Consider the following 16,600-nt stretch of genomic DNA (forward strand, 5'->3'; position numbering starts at 1 on the left):
GTCGGACGCCTTCCCTATTAGCAAAGACACGCCAGGGATGCCCACTTTCTCCGCTGATTTACATACTAACCCTAGCACCTTTCCTTAACAGGCTAAGACACAATCCAGACATCCAAGGAGTGACTGAAGGGAAGAGAGTTCAAGGTCGCAGCTTTTGCTGACATTTTGCTCTCTTTAAAAATCACCCTGCATTTCCCTACCGAACCTCCTTAAAATACATAGTTCTCTTTGGTAAAATATCCAATCTCAAAATTATTCAAACAATCAGAAGCCTTAAACATCACTCTCCCTCCCCAGGAAGTGGCCCATTGCCAAGAATCCTTCCAATTTCACTGGGAAAAAAAAGTGCAATCACCTACCTTGGTATCCAAATTCCAACTCGCCTCTCAGACCTTTACTTAAACCTCCACACGGCCTTGCTTAGGGCCCAAAAACACCAAGGACTGGATGGGCCTAAATGCGTCATGGTATAGCCGGTCGGCCCTGATTAAGATGATCATTCTACCACGTTTACTATGCCTGATGTAAACGATCCCGATAGCGTTGCCAGCAAGCTTCTTCATCAGAAAGCATGTTCTGCCTTTCTATGGAGGGACTCTCCCCCACGTATCAAATACTCCCGCCTCACATTGCCCAAATCTAGAGGCGCATTGGGCTACCAGACTTGCATAAATATTTAATTGCTTGCCACCTCAAAAGGATTGAGGACAGGAATATCTACACACTTAAAAAGACATGTATATTTCTTGGAAATGCATTTTCGTCTGGACCCTTGTACCCTCTTCCTTGGCTACCCTAAAAAAACTGGCCACAAGCGCTCTTAACACACCCTCTTATCCACCAGTCTCTCCTGGCGTTCAGAAAGGTGTCAGCTAGTGGGACTTTAGCCCCTATTCCGGGCCCCCTAACCACATTAAGAGGAAATCCTGACTTTCCCCCAGGCGACTCAAACAACTTTCTGATACAGGACTGGCCATATGAAGATGTACTAGCCCTTCAGTTCTACGCTGATAGGAAACCCATCCCCCTACATAGACTTAGAACGATTACTAAGACGACCTCATTCTCCTTCTGGACCTACAGGCAAGTCCACCATTTCCTTAAAACCCATACGTGCCAAATGAATTGGACGAGACAACTTATGCCCTTTGAGTCTCTCTGCCATCGCAAAACACAACAAAGGCATCTTATCTCTCTCCTATACACCCTTCCCTCAATTTCCGAATCCGACCCCAGCTTCCTCACAAACCTTGTGGAATAGATACTTACAAACTCCTCTAATAAATGAGGAATGGACCACGTTCTATGACTACGCACATAAGGGCTCGTTAAATGTCACCATCCAAGAAAACAGATACAAGGCGGTCACCAAGTGGTACAGAACCCCCTCGCGCCTCCACAAGTTCTCACCCAGCATCCCCAATATCTGTTGGAGATGTGGGCTGGGAGTGGGCACAATGCTTCATTTGTGGTGGGACTGTGAGAACCTCCAACCCTTTTGGAGGGAGGTCCATGGCCTCATCACGCATATCACCACACTCACTCTCGACTACACCCAGGGCCAGTTCCTCCTACACCACACATGCCTATCCAAGAACGAGTATTACAAACCCTTAGCCATGCATATGGTGAATGCAGCCAGACTTTGCATCCCCAAACATTTGCACTAGCCGCACTCCATGGTCAGGGAATGGTTTGCAAGAATCTCAATTAAAAGATATGGAAGAATTGATCCATATTTCGCGAGATAGAATGCACACATTTCCATTCATATGGGCTTGCTGGACTCATTTCACAACCACTGAAAGATATCGTCTTAAGGTTGATCCGTGAAACCCGCATCGAAGTGTGGACGCCTTGGTGATGAGGGTGGGTGCGGCTTCATACTTCCCCTTGATAAACCCCCTTCCCCTTCCTAACATCTGTTATTTTCTCTCCTAGCAGCATCTTTGGAGCGGTGAACACACCCCTCCCTCACATTGAAATCAATGGGACAGCACGGCTATGCCGGCAAAGTGTCTCTGCAGATGTGCTTTGTGGCGATTTGATGATTTTTAACCCTCTCCCGGCTGCTGGGGGGGGGGGGGGGGGGGTTAAAACTGCCCCGCTAGATGCCAAATAGTGCCGCAAATCTGACGGTAAAGTGTCGCTAAAAATAGCGCCGCTTTACCATCGACGCACCTCCTGTCCCAGTCCTTAGATTGAGGCGTCAGCAGCTGATTCTGGTCTACGCCAAGGGAGCTGACATTTCCCCTTGGTGTGTCTTCTGGGTTCGCAGCTCTGGTGACTCACGGCGCATGCTTTACTCCCACTCGCTTCTCGGCCTTTTGGCTAAGATCAAGTGTAGTATCTGTTCTTATCAGTTTCCAAAGGAGGCGCTGGTCCATCCCTATTTGAGAGGGTTTGGGCGGCGCTCTCCGATGGTGTAATTTGCATCCCGAAGGATGGTTTCGGTAGGGGCCACGTCGTGCCGCCCGACAGTAAACTGGGGGCCGATGTATGGTCGAGTCTGAGCCATCTGGAAGGATGCACCTGGTGAGGGCAGAGAACCACTGGTCGGCGCCAGGGGAGGGGACCCTGGCAGACCGGCTTGGATTGTGGCAGCTTTAGCCCCAGTCAGTTTTTCGGGATTGGAACGCCTGTTCCCCTTTAGCCTGGAGGGGGGAACGGTCAGTACGTCCTGGATGTAATTAGGTGGGAGTGACGGGAGTGAGGGTGGGACCTGATGGTAAAGGGTCTCACTAAGCTCCTTGATCTCCATGCCTTCCTGATAGGGGTGGGGGCTGTTGTGGTCTGGGCTGGGCTGTCGGGGATGCTTTTGTTGGAAAGCCCATGGTGATGTGCCCCTGGAGTGGCAGTCCAGGGGTGCCTTCTTTCACTGTGCGTCAGCACTTTGATTTAGGCACCTAGGTCACGTCACCATTACACGCTTTTTTTACACCTGCCTCTAGGGCCCGGCCTTTTGGCTAGGACCAGAGGAATTTTTGATTCCTGGCCGGAGGGCCGGCCATTGTATCTCACAATGGTCACTTTTCACTCTCCTCTTCACTATCCCTTCCCCACTTTTTATTTATTTTATCTTTGTGTGTTTGTCACTGTGTGTCACTTCACGTTTGATTAGTAGGGTGTCGGTCCTCGGACCAATCCTGAACGTCTTGTGGGAGAGCGGACATAGGCCTTCTGGCTTGGTCCAATCTCCATGAGGGGGAGCCTACCTTCGGGGAAGCCCCCTACAGTACCAAGTACCTAGGAGGTTCTGTGTCGGCAGTCCTCCCGGGGAAAGGAGGGATTCCGGTTTCGTCCGGGTCCCACTCGTTGAGTCTGGTACCTCAGTCCCCGTCTGGAGCCTAACGCCCCGGGGGATCAGGGTATGGTCCTTCTTTTGGAGGACATCAGGCACCCGTCTGCACTTTTTAGTGTGTCACTCTTTATGTGTGTGCACTTTTTTTATGCACCGGGTGGAAGTTTTTTGGGTGTGTTTGCACGCCATGGGCTTTTTCAAAAAAAAAAAACCTGTAGGTCAAAGTTATAAATATGACTATACAACCGCTTTAAAAAAAAATAAAAAATTTAAATGAACATCACAAAATTGTGATATTAAACCTGAGCATTATAAGCAGTTGCCCTCAGTTAAAATTATATTCATGGACCAGAGCAGGTTTTACATTTTAGATGTTTTCTGTATTGCTTCTGCAGCAATTTTGCCCTTTTTTTTTTTTTTTTTTTTTTTTTTTTTAGTTTTGTTTTTTACGATTCCAAGTAAAATTGAAGTAAAAAGAAACGCATTGAAAAAAATTAGATACTGTGTGTTAGGGTCATTTCTTGCAAGAAATTATTTGTATCTGATCCAAAAACCACAAAATAAGGGAAATATTGTTCTAGTTTGGAAATTAGTTTTAAAACTAATGTAGATAAAAAACACAGGTTTTATAGGAATTTTCCCCTATTTATAATGACAGAATAATATAGAATTCTGGAGTTTCTTCAAATTGTGATAAGATGTAACAAACAAAATGCTTGTAAAAATGTTAAATAGAGAAGAGGGCATCGGCGTCAATTACCGTAGTTATCGGTGTATAACCTGCACTTTTTTCCCCCCGAAAATCAGGGGGAAATCAGCGTTGCGTGTTATACGCTGATCCCCAGCTGTTTCTAACCCTTTCTGCCGTTCTCTGCGACTTCCAGGTATCTTCGGCCGTTCTCAGGCTATTTTCGCCCACACTCAGCTGTTCTCGGCAGCTTTCGGAAAGCCAAAAGCAGCCGAGAAAGGCCGAGTGTGGCCGAAAATACCCGAAAGCCGCCGAGAACTACCGAGCGCCGCAGATCCATTTTTAAATGGCAAACAAACTGACAAGACTGCAAATGACTGACAAGGCTGCAATGCAAGGCTGCAAATGACACTGACAAGGCTGCATTGATGGGCATTTAAATGTAAGTTTTTTTTTTTTTTTTCTTTTAAACTTCCCTCCATAAAAAAATTTTTTTCTTGCCTCCTAAACTTGGGGGCGTGTTTATACGCCGGCGCTTGTTATACGCCGATAAATACAGTACACAATAAATTTACCAGTTGCATAGGACATGTTGTCTGCACTCTTGCAGTAGAGATTGAAGCAACTGGTTCTGGTGATTTTGCTTGATATAGCAGTGGAGACCAAGTGGTTGCACCTTCCCTAAATTCTGAAAGGGGTTGTATACCCTCTTCTTCTTTTTATTTTTTATTTTTTTTTTAAATCTCTATAAGGCTTACCTGCAGGTAAAATTTATGTTCCTTGGCTTTCAAGTTACTGTTTTTTCAAAGGTTATCTAACAAATCTATGAGGGCTTCACAGAACAGCTGTATTTATACTGAGATTAAATTACAAACAGGTGGATTCTATTTACTAATTAGGTGACTTAAGGCAATTGATTCCACTAAATTTTAGTTAGGGGTACCAGAGTAAAAGGGAGTTGACACAAATGCACGCCACACTTTTCAGATATTTGTAAAAAAAAAATTGAAAGCCATTTATCATTTTCCTTCCACTTCACAATTATGTGCTATGGGTCGACCGATTATCAGAGTGGCCGATATTCACATTTTTCAAAGTATCGGTCAGAAACTTACTGATATTGCTTCAAGTTGTTTTAAATACTTTCAAGTGCAGAGGAGGGGTTTGGGGTCTTATAGACCCCAGATCCCTCCATAAAGAGTACCTGTCACTGTCTATTACTGTCACAAAGATGTTACAGTCCTTGTGACAGCAATAAAAGTGGTAAGAAAAGAAATTAAAAGGACAGTGTAAAAATAAATTTAAAATGTACAAAATATAAGCACCCGATATTGGCTATCGGCCTGACAGGTGGCCGAAAAATCGGTATCATACTGACCCTGAAAAAAAACAAACAATGATATCAGTTGACCACTGTGCCACTTTGTGTTGGTCCATCACATAAAATCCCAATAAAATATTTTTTTGGTTTTTGGTTGTAACATGACAAAATGTGGAAAATTGGGAATACTTTTGCAAGGCACTGTAAGTGGCTGTACAGCTGCCCAAGCATTTTACAGGACTAAGACTGTACCCTTCCTCTGCTGTTTCTGGGCTCACTGCCCCATTTGGAGCCTAGGACTGTTGCAAGCGGTCAGGAACATCCGGTTCTTTCCCCTACTACGTGATGAGTGAAACCAGAAGGGATGAAGATTTAGTTACTTTGTTTTGTTTACCTAGCTGCTACCAGAGGCAGCCAATCTGTTTGATCAGGAATAAGGGGTGTAAATCAATCCCTGATCTCTCAATAAAGGGTACCTGTTGCTGATCAAGCTATCATAGGGAGTGTTGCTCATCTCTTGTGATCGCAATAAAGTCTAATAGAAAAAGAGGGAGTGATTTTATAATTGTCAATCAGCTGCTGCACCTGCAGGGCTCGAATTAGAAAATTGGCAAGGTCCAATCCCTTTAGACATGGTTTCCCTTAGGAAGTATCTCACCAAAAATTAAATTTTTGTTGCAGGGGATGCCAAAAAAATGACTTGCATCTTAGTACAGACTACTGGGAAAAATCAGTAAAGACAAATCACACAAACTGGAAAATTTCAGGGGGCGTTCTGTACACCATCTGTGTATAGAATGCCTCCAGGTAGCCATATTGCATTGCTTTTTACTGACAAGGACAGCGCTGATTGAAAAACAGGTTACCTGGTAACTATTTCCAGGACAGCTACCCATGAGAGAGGCTCCTCCCACCTAAAAGGTTAAACATGATCCACAACAGTTATGACTGAAGGCTACAAAAGACTAAATAATATAGATTATTATTATTATAAAATCAGGCAGAAACTAATGCTGTCCTGGAAGATTCCTGAAATACAGTTTACAGGTAATAACTTTGTTTTCCCAATCCATCTTCCAGGACAGCTACCAGGGAGGATAAACTAGAATTACCTGCTTTGGGCAGGACTCTTGCTTTCAGAACCTTCCTACTGAAGGTTCGATCTGCTTTTGACAGGGGTTCCAGCTAGGAATGGGCTTGGGTGTGTTCGGGATCCCACCAAGAAGCCGACAAATGAAGGTTTTTGGAATCCTTTGAGCAAAGTACCTAAATCCCAGGATGCTTGCTTGACATGGCTGAGATCAAAAATCGTTTGAGGGAACCTCAGGCAGACGTATTTCAAGGAAATCAGAAAAAGCTGCTACATGTACCTTAAAAGTGACTGTAAGGGTTTTTTTTTTTTTTTTTTTTTTTTAACATATACTTACCTCCACTGTGCAGCTAGTTTTGCAGAGTGGCCCTGAACCTCATGTTTTGGGGTCCCTCGGCGACTCCTTCCCACATCAGATACCCCTCTGGGAGAAGCGCTCTCCTAGGGGGGTTACCTTGCGGGCACGCTCCCGAGTCCAGCATTCGGCATCCATAGAGGCCGAATGCAGGACTCGGCCCTGCCCCCGTGTCATTGGATTTGACTGACAGCAGTGGGAGCCAATGGCTGCACTGCTATCAATCTATCCAATCAAGAGCCAAGAATCCCAGGCAGAGAGAGAGAGTGCGTCCCTGTGGGTCAAGTTCTAGGGCTCAGGTAAATAAAACAGGGGGTCCGGTCACTGCCAGGTGTTTTTTCACCTTAATACATAGGATGAATTAAGGTGAAAAAACAGGTAGGTTTACAACCCCTTTAAGGGTACTGGCTGCCAAATTAAGATCTGCACCGTCTTGTAGAAATTCCAGAACTGGTTTGATTTTTGGCTTTTCTCCATGCCGAGAATTTCTAAATAAATGGAATTGGTAGAATTTGTCCTACTTTCCAAAATAGTGTTAAATTACTGTATGAGACAGACCTTTACTTTCTAAGAGTTCTTTCAGAAGCCATGCAAAAAGGGCCAACGTCTCCACTGCATGATACTGGTCTGATCTTTGAGGAAGTTGCCAAGGGGTACTTGGTACCGCTTCTTGCTCCTAGAGGCAAAAAAATAGGATTTTTAAAACAGCTTACTCGTAAACTCCTTTTCTTGGGAGTACATCATAGGACACAGAGCCTCAAGTATTTACTTAGCGGGTTATGAGCCTACCTTCAGGTGTTGGCACTGGTATAACCAATACAGGAAGTTGACTTCCCTATATAACCCCTCCTCCTTCCAGGAGCACTCACTCAGTTTTTGTAGCCAAGCAATATACTCTCACCACATAAAACAGAGGGGTGGGAGCTCTGTGTCCTATGATGTACTCCAAGAAAAGGATTTTACAGGCAAGCCATATTAAAAAAACAATTTTCTTTATCGTACATCATAGGACACAGAGCCAAGCATTTACTTAGTGGGATGTCCCATAGCAATGCTACTCGAGGAGAGGGAGACAACCCCGAGGGTAGTCCCCAGACCTGAGGGCTTATACTGCTGCCTGCAGCACACTGCGCCCAAAGGCAATATCCTCATTCCATCTTACATTTACTTGATAAAATTTTGCAAACGTATGTACTGAAGACCAAGTCGCGGCCTTGCAGATCTCAGACATGGAGGCCTGGTGACGCACTGCCCAAGAAGCACCAACCTCTCTGGTAGAGCGTGCCTTAACTTGAAAAGGGAGCATCTTTCCCTTTAAATCACAAGTTTGAATTATAACTTGCCGAATCCACTTAGCGACAGTGGATTTTAGGACCCTCTGGCAGAAGAATAAGACATCAGTCCTACGAATCTGAGCAGTTTTCTTTAAAAAGATTTTCACTGCTCTCACTAGATCAAGACAATGTAGTGACTTTTCTTCCCTGGAACATGGTCTTGGGAAAAACCATGGCAGGGCAATATCTTCATTCAGATGAAAACCTGAAACCACCTTTGGCAAAAAGCCTGGAAAAGGGCGTAACACCACTCTGTCCTCATGAATAATCAATTATGGCTCTATACAAGAGAGCAGCCAATTCTAAAATCCTCCTTGCTGAGGATATAGCAACCAAAAATATCAGCTTTCTAGTCAGCAGGACTAAGGGTTCGAATGGCTATTTTTGTAACGCCAACAAAACTAAATTTAAGTCCCAAGGGCTTAAGGGTGACTTAACTGGCAGATTAATCCGCAGCACTCCTTGCATGAAACCCTGGATTAAAGAATGCATAGCAAGTGGTCTTTGAAATAAAAATTAATAAGGCTGAGACTTGGCCCTTAATAGCACTCAGGGTCAACTTCATCTCTACGCTTAATTGTAGAAAGGCAAGAATTCTGCCTATAATATATCTCCGAGGGTGCCAACCCTTGGATTCACACCAGGAAACATAGCTCTAGAAGCTGGCTTCCTAGCATTAATCAAAGTAGATATAACTGACATGGAAAGCCCATGTTTCTTCAGAAAGTGGGTCTTAATAGCCAAGCCATTAAATTTAGCATTCGTAAAGTAGGATGGAAAATGCATAGATCAATGAGAACTGATCCCACTGGGTCACCAACGCATCTGTTCCGCATGCGAGCGAGTCCCTTGTCCTGGACACAAAGTTGACTAGCTTTGTGTTGAATCTGGATGCTAGAAGGTCTACGTCCCGAGTCCCCCATCTTTGGCAAACAACCAAAACACTTTGGGCTGAAGAGACCATTACCCCGGAAATAACTGCTGGCGACTTAGATAGTGCGGCTGCTAATTCTCTACTCCGGGAATGAAAACTGCCGATAGGCATGGGACATTCTCTTCTGCCCAAGTTAGAATCTGGTTCCCCTCTCTCTGAGCTGAGAGACTCTTGGTGCCCCCTTGGTGAATGATATATATGCCACAGCCATGGCATTGACAGACTGGATCCTGACAGGACAATTCTTTAAACCTGGAGGTCCAGGTTTCTAGAGCCAGATACACTGCTCGAATTTATAGGATGTTGATGGGCAAGGCTCCTGTTCCTCAGCCTGTAAGGCTGGCATCTGTCGTTACTACCTTCCAGATATTTGGTCTGAAGGACTTTCCCTTCAACAGGTTCCAAGATAATAACCACCAACTGAGGCTTTGGAACACACATGGGGACAGCCACATTGGCAATTCTAAAGCTTGAATCGTTTTGTTCCAAGCAGACAGGATACTGTTTTTAAACAGTCTTGCATGGAATTAGGCATATGGAACTGTTTCGAATGAAGCTACCATCTTCCCTAACAACCTCATGCAAATGCGAATTGAAGGATTTCTCTTTGACCTGATCATCCTCACCAGCTCTTGTATGGAGCTGATCCTTGCGGAGGCAAGAACACCCTTTTCTGGGCTGTGTCTATGATCAGGCCCAGATACTCTGGCATTCTTTAAGTGGCTTTAAGGAGGATTTCTTTAGGTTGAGAGGAATAGAGGCCAGACTCATTCTGATATAACGTATGTTACAGCCGGCTCTGTAGTGCATTTACTACTATATATATTTTTTGTTTTAAAGTTTATTTCCATGTGATCAGGAGAGAGTACTCTTTTTGGTCTAGGTATACCCTTTCTTATTTTGTATATCATTTGTTTATTATTAGGGTGGTTCACTTATATCCCCTCTGGAGAGTGTTTACTTATTTGCACATTTATAAGATGCACTTGGCACTTTATGATTAATTCACTGTTTTTTGGCTTTGCACTCAATTGAAGCAGTTGTGTTTCCGTGGAGGTTTTCAATTGACTCTAGTGCGTTTACTTTTTTTTTTTTTTCCTGCATTTTCTCTGCACTTTATCAAAACCTCAAACCTTGCTCTTGTTTGGGAATCTGTCTGATCACCCCTTGAGCCAATAATCAGTCTGTTTTCAACAGGGATTGCCTCTTCATAACAAGGTCTTGTATTCTGCTTTGCCCCAGGTCTTCCTTTATGCCTGGTCGGATGGCGGAGGCCGAACAGTTTAAACGAAGGACGCAAATATTTTCTTTTGACTGGCAAAAGAGTAATCTTTCCGCAGGAAATTGTTTGAATGTATTTATCCAAACTATCGCCAAATAATCGTTCTCCCTTAAAGAGGAAACTAGTTAGAAGGTTCTTACAAGGCGTTTCAGCTGACCAACCCTTTAACCAAAGGGTCCTTCACATATGTACAAGTACAAGCGCAAGGCATGATGCCTGGTGAATAGAATCCTTCATAGCATCTATAGCAAAGCATAATGCTTTAGGTAGCTTGGCCAGTTCCTGTGCTTGTTGTGCAGGGAGCTCATTTGAGAGCATCTGTGAACTGGTCCTTTAAGGACTGACAGATGCCTATAGCTGCAATTGCAGGCTGAGCAACAGTACCTGCTAAGGAAAAGAGGATCTTAACGGACCTTCCAACTTCTTATCTGTTGGATCTTTAAGCACAAGCGCATTGTCCACTGGGCAAGTTAAATTTTATTTTATTTTTTCACATTGGAAATCGCAGTGTCAACTGCTGGAACTTTCCACCTTTTGGTGAATTTTTCTTCCATAGGATAGAGACTTGAGAGTCTCTTTGGATGGTAAAAATGCTTATCCAGATGATCCCATTCGGTATAAATAAGCTTTTTTAGTAATGCGTGGACGGGAAACGCATGCAAAGGCTATAAAGGCTTCAAGGAACCCAAGGAGACCGGACCTTCAGCTAACTCTGTTAGGGGTAGCATGAAAGCAGAGCGAACTATCTTTGTAAGGCTCTTTACTTCAGATTGTGAAGTAGGAACTTCAAGTATTGTTTCCCCCGCAGAGGAATAATCGGCATGTCTTTCCTCTCGATCATCTGAGGGCAATACCCCATCCAGTCCCCATAATTCTTTTGGACCCTCCACTGACTGTAAAGAGTCTAAGGTGGGGAGGGGGATCTAGGACGCTTCCTATACACTTAGATGAAGGATGCGATTAAAGCCGCTAATCTTCCTTCTAAGCCTTGCAAGGCAGAGGAAAATGCATCTTCAGTCACATATACAGGGGCTGAATTGTGTGAAGCAGTTGCACCAACGCTAGCTTCCAATGACTCATCCTGGTTTGCCATGTCTGATCTCTCCGAAGAGGAAGACAGTATGGAGGCATAACTGGGATTTCCAGCGCCTGGGGGCGACACCTTAGGTACCTTTACCGTAGGTCTGGAAGCGGAGGTACACACAAAATATTTGCTTGACAACAATTCTAGCAAAGACACTGTCAACAAAATAACAGTTCTTTTGCTGCTAAGTAACAATAGTTTTTCCTGTCTGGAAATGCCCGTTTGCACCCTTACGTGCCCAGTGCTCTGGTGTCTTAGTGTGACAGACTGCCTCTCTTCATTTAAAAAGTATTTCTGAAATTAGAGTGTCTGTGATATAAAGCCTCAGGTGGAACCCAATTGTCATTCTCAGCTCTTCCCCTTCAGCTATGTGGCGAGTGCTGGGCGTGTGGACGTTACATCCATACACAGCATCACGTGACCTTGCGGACATGCCCCTCTGTGTCCTCAGGCCCTGCTAGGGACCCAAATGGCCAACACAAAGTAAGGCGAGTATCTGTAACTTGTGGACGTACTATACACCTCTACAAGAGGGGAGGGGAGGGGAGGGGGTGTTCCGTCAGCAGATTTATCGTTTTTAAAACCACAGAGGCACAGGGAGTTTCCCAATGTTACTAGGTGGAAGTGCTGGGTTGTAATTAAACCATGCAGCTAAAGCAGCTGCCTCAACCATTCAGCTCCTGCCCATATAGAAGTTTATACACATCTCTGTATTAGCAACTGCTGTATTTTTACCAAATTCCACAAGATTTCTTTAAGTAAGAACCCCCTCTGCCGCTGGGACCACACATTTTGAGACAGAGCAAGACATAGTGCATAGGTAGTGTAAGTTACTCCCTATAGAGGAGACATTTTTAAGTCATATAAGGTATATTGAAGGAAAAAGCATAGCTTCTTCCCTTACCTTGTCCTCGCTGCAGGATACTGCTGATTTGACAAATCCAACTTTCACCCATCACGGCGGTTAGTGTAGTTTAAACCTTCAAAGTCTGCGCCCCTTTTAATAGGGGTTCTGCTCCTTTGGGCCTTGTATAGCACCCTTCAGGACAACTTTAGGTAATGTAGCAAGACCAAAAAAAGTCCTGGTTCCTAGGGACCAGCTCTCAGAGAGAAGCTTACAGGCAAAACCTTGTTCTTGAATCAAGGTCCAGGTACCATCCTATGGCCTCAGTGGTGAGGATGGATCTGGTTGTGGAGGTTCTTTTAAATCCAGCATGGATCCCTCCATTGACCTCCTCAGAGCACATCTTCACTCGTGACCAACACCTTAGACACTGGCGAAAAAACCGAGTGCTCCTGGAAGGAGGAGGGGTTATATAGGGGAGTCAACTTCCTGTATTGGTTATACCAGTGTCAACACTAGAAGGTAGGCCCATAACTCACTAAGTAAATACTTGAGGGTCTGTGTCCTATGATGTACTATAAAGAGATTGATTTCCGGAAAGCCCCATTTTTGCACAAATTTGTGTGAAGGTTTCCCGGTTTGGAAGCCACTCCATTTGTTTCAAGGGAAAGGAACTGTCGGCTAAGCAATTCAGATCCCCCTTAAGGGGGAACTGCCCTAAGAGATATCATTCGTCTCTGCCCAGAGTAAATCATTAGACTGCTTGACCTTGTACCACCCTGCTTCCTGATGTAGGCTACGGCTAGGCTACGCTAGGCCTGTGGTGGGTGAGGATATGAATATGCTTCCCCTTAACCAACAATGCAGTCAGCTGTACGAAGGGGGCTGCCAGCCAAGTGCGCCGCCCCATCGGGTACGAGACCTGGGCGTGCGGGCCAGGGCAACTAGAATGAATTCTTTGCCAGAATATATTGACTCCATTCTGAATTTTTTCTATTTGACACATTTTTTACTACCCTCAGGTTTAAGATCATTCTGAAGCTTCCGTAGGGTTTCTTCCTCAGGAAAATGTAATAGAACCCTTGTTGAGTTTTTTCGACTGGTACATACGGGATTACCTTTTGATCCAGCATCTCTTGAAGCAGACAAATGCATTGGCTTTGTCCTGTTCTCTTGGAAGTAGAGTATTGAAGAATCTGAGGAGGCATCCCCACTAACTATATTGGAACTGTACCTGATTATGTCTAGAACAGATTCTGAGTTGCATCAATTTACTGTGGAATGCTCTTAGTCTTCCTCCCACTCTGAGTCATAGGGATTGATGCTTCTCATTTGACTGAGAAGGGTTGAACAAGAATTCTTCCCTTTTTTTCCCTCCTCTTTTTAAACAAAGGTACAGCCCTTTCGCTTTCCACCTGACCTCTATAGTGACCTGGACACCGGTTGCGTGGGGAATAAAACATTTTTTTTCCCCTGGCTGCTTCTTCCTATATGGTGACCTTTCCATGCTGAGGTTAATTTGGACCCGAACAGGAGGTTCCCTTCAAACGGTTACCTGCATAACTTGGTTTTGGATGCTTGGTCGCCATTTCAAGTCTTCAGCCAGATAGCTCTTCTAGCTGAATTTAAAAAAAGAGTGTTAAGCTTGATGGTTTCTGCAAAGCATCTGCCATAAAAGCCACTGCTTTGTTTGGGACAGGCAAGGATTTTAGCATCTGGTCTGAAGGGGTATCTTTAAGCAAGTTGTCCTTCAGCCTGTCTAGCATACATGAAGAGTGCAGGCAACGCAGGTCTAAGGTTGGCTGCGCTGGCCTCCCGTGCTAATTTTAGGCAACCTTCTGCTTTGCGATCCATGGGGTCCTTTACAGCGCCATCAAAATGACAGGTCTGTCTTTCTAGAGACTTCTAAAGAAGCATCTAGTCTGGGACACTTCTTCGAAACATGCGAGCTTTCCTCTTTAATCGCTTCCATATTGGCCCTATTCTGGCACTCCTCTCCTACATGTAAAACTCAAAAGTTTTATTGCTAGAAAATTACTCAGAATCTGCAAACTTTTTTTTTTTTTTTTAGCAGAGACCCTAAGGAATAAAATGGCAGTCGACACTTTAGGTCACACGGTATTTGTGCAACAATTTTTCAAACTCTTTTGGTGGGGGGTGGGGGAGAACAAAAAACTGTTTCATGAATTAAGAAACAAACCAGTTTGAATTTTCACTATAATCCCCCCCCTCACTCCCCCCCCCCCCACCACCACCCGCCTGCTCTATCATATTTCGAAATGTTTTACATCATACTTTCTCTATAATTTAGATATGGAGCCCAGATCTTCTGATATTTCTCATCTTGATCTCTCATTGTCATTGTTAAATTTTCCATTTGTTGGATTTCTGCAATTCTCTGAAACCACTGTGCTCTAGCTGGAGGGTTGCTTTTTTTCCACAGAACCGGGATACATGCCCTTGCTGCTATCAATAAATGTCTCAGCAAAGAATTTTTGAATCTTTCTATTGCCATTGGGATGTCCAGCAGCAGAAAAGTTGCCGGTTTATCTCCCAGGTCAATTCCTGTAATCCTTACAATAGTATCGGCTACCATCTCCCAGAACACTCTCATTTTTGGACATTCCCAAAATATATGTAATAATGTTCCTTCTGCTCCATGGCATCTCCAACATGTCTCTGATATCTGGGGGTAAATTTGATGTAACACTTTTGGTGTTCTATACCACCTAGTAAGGATCTTGTATCCCCCTTCTTGATATCTGCTTGCCATCGAGGCCTTTTGATTAAACAACAGCATCTTATCCTTTTGTTCTGGGGAAAACGTAGTCCCTAAATCTCTTTCCCAAGCCTGTAAAAAGGGCAAATCTTGTGAAGTCTCCTGTTCTATTAACATACTATAAAAATAAGACATCAGATGTCTCAGTTCCTCTCCTTTCAAACAGATCTCTTCAAACTCAGTCAATGCCCTTATTTCTACGTATACCTTTGATTTAGATCTAATAAAGGCTTCTAATTGCCTCATTCTGAAAGGGTCTAATCCTAATGTCATTCCTTTTTCAATATCTTTTTTAGTCATTAACCGGTTGCCTACCGAGAAATGACAAATTCTACTCATACCTCTATCTTGTATTGTTTTAAACTTTGGATCTGTCATTCCCGGTAGAAATGCTGGGGTACCAAGGATAGGAAGGAGCGGACTGGGAATTCTTGAAATAGATGTTTTCCTGAATACTCTTTTAGTTATTCGTAATGTCTCCCCTAGTATTGGATGTTTTCTCAATCCCATTGGTATTTCTGTATCTGGAATCCACACTAATCCTTCCAATGGGATATCTGTCGCTGCTTGTTCTGTCTGTATCCACGGTTTTTCGTTTTTAAGCCTACACCATTCCACTACTCTAGTTAAGTGTGAGGCCTCCTGGTATTTTATTGGATCTGGAAGTCCTATCCCTCCTTTTCCTTTGGGGAGTACTAAAATATCTCGACGTACTCTTGCTGGCTTCCCAGCCCAGATGAACTTCATAAATCTTGATCTAAGATCCTTAAACAAACTTGAAGGGATCTTAATTGGTATAGTTTGAATTATGTATAACAGTCTGGGCATCACATTCATCTTAATAATATTGGTTCTCCCGAACCATGTAAAAATCTCTTTGTCCCATTTTTGAAGATCTCTTTTGATCTGTCTTACCAGTGGGATATAGTTAAGTTCGAACAGTTCATTTAGATTTTTTGACATTTTTGTTCCTAAGTAACTTATATATGAATTCGTCCATCTAAAATCAAATTGCGTGGACACTGCTTGCAACTGAGGCGAATCCATCTCTACTCCCATTGCCTCCGATTTTCCATAGTTTATTCTAAAGTTGGATATTTTCCCATATTCTCGTAGCTCCATTAGTAAAGATGGGAGAGATGTAATTGGGGACGTTACAAAAAAGATCAAATCATCTGCATAAGCTGCCAACTTCTGATCCTCATTTTTTATTTTTACCCCCCTGATATCCACATTGGCACGTATTTTCCTTAAAAAAGGTTCTATTGTCAAAATGAATATCAGGGGTGAGAGGGGACATCCCTGGCGTGTTCCATTTAAAATGGAGAATGGCTCTGATAATCTGTCATTCACTTTCACCCTAGCACTTGGTTTTGAATATAAGTTTAGGATCCATCTCAGCATCCCCTCCCCCAGGCCTATATGTTGTAGTACTGCTTTTAAGAATATCCAATCCACCCGATCAAACGCTTTTTCTGAATCTGCAGATACTATCACCATTGACTTATGCAATTTTTGTACCAGGTAAATTGTGTTCACCACTCGTTGCGTATTTTCTCTTCCTTCTCTCCCTGGGACGAATCCCACT

At 43.7% G+C, this 16,600-nt stretch overlaps 1 protein-coding gene and 1 pseudogene across 1 annotated transcript in view; one reads left to right on the forward strand and one right to left on the reverse strand.

Annotated features, from left to right (window-relative positions):
* LOC143933891 (GTPase KRas-like) overlaps nt 1–16,600 on the reverse strand; it is an 82,700-nt gene that overhangs the window by 2,166 nt on the left and 63,934 nt on the right. The window lies entirely within an intron of this gene.
* LOC143934644 (U2 spliceosomal RNA) lies at nt 2,312–2,419 on the forward strand (annotated as a pseudogene).

Source organism: Lithobates pipiens, unplaced genomic scaffold (assembly GCF_037356315.1).
Source record: "Lithobates pipiens isolate NorthernLeopardFrog02 unplaced genomic scaffold, aLitPip1_a1.2 Scaffold_27, whole genome shotgun sequence".
In the NCBI taxonomy this organism is placed as follows: domain Eukaryota; kingdom Metazoa; phylum Chordata; class Amphibia; order Anura; family Ranidae; genus Lithobates; species Lithobates pipiens.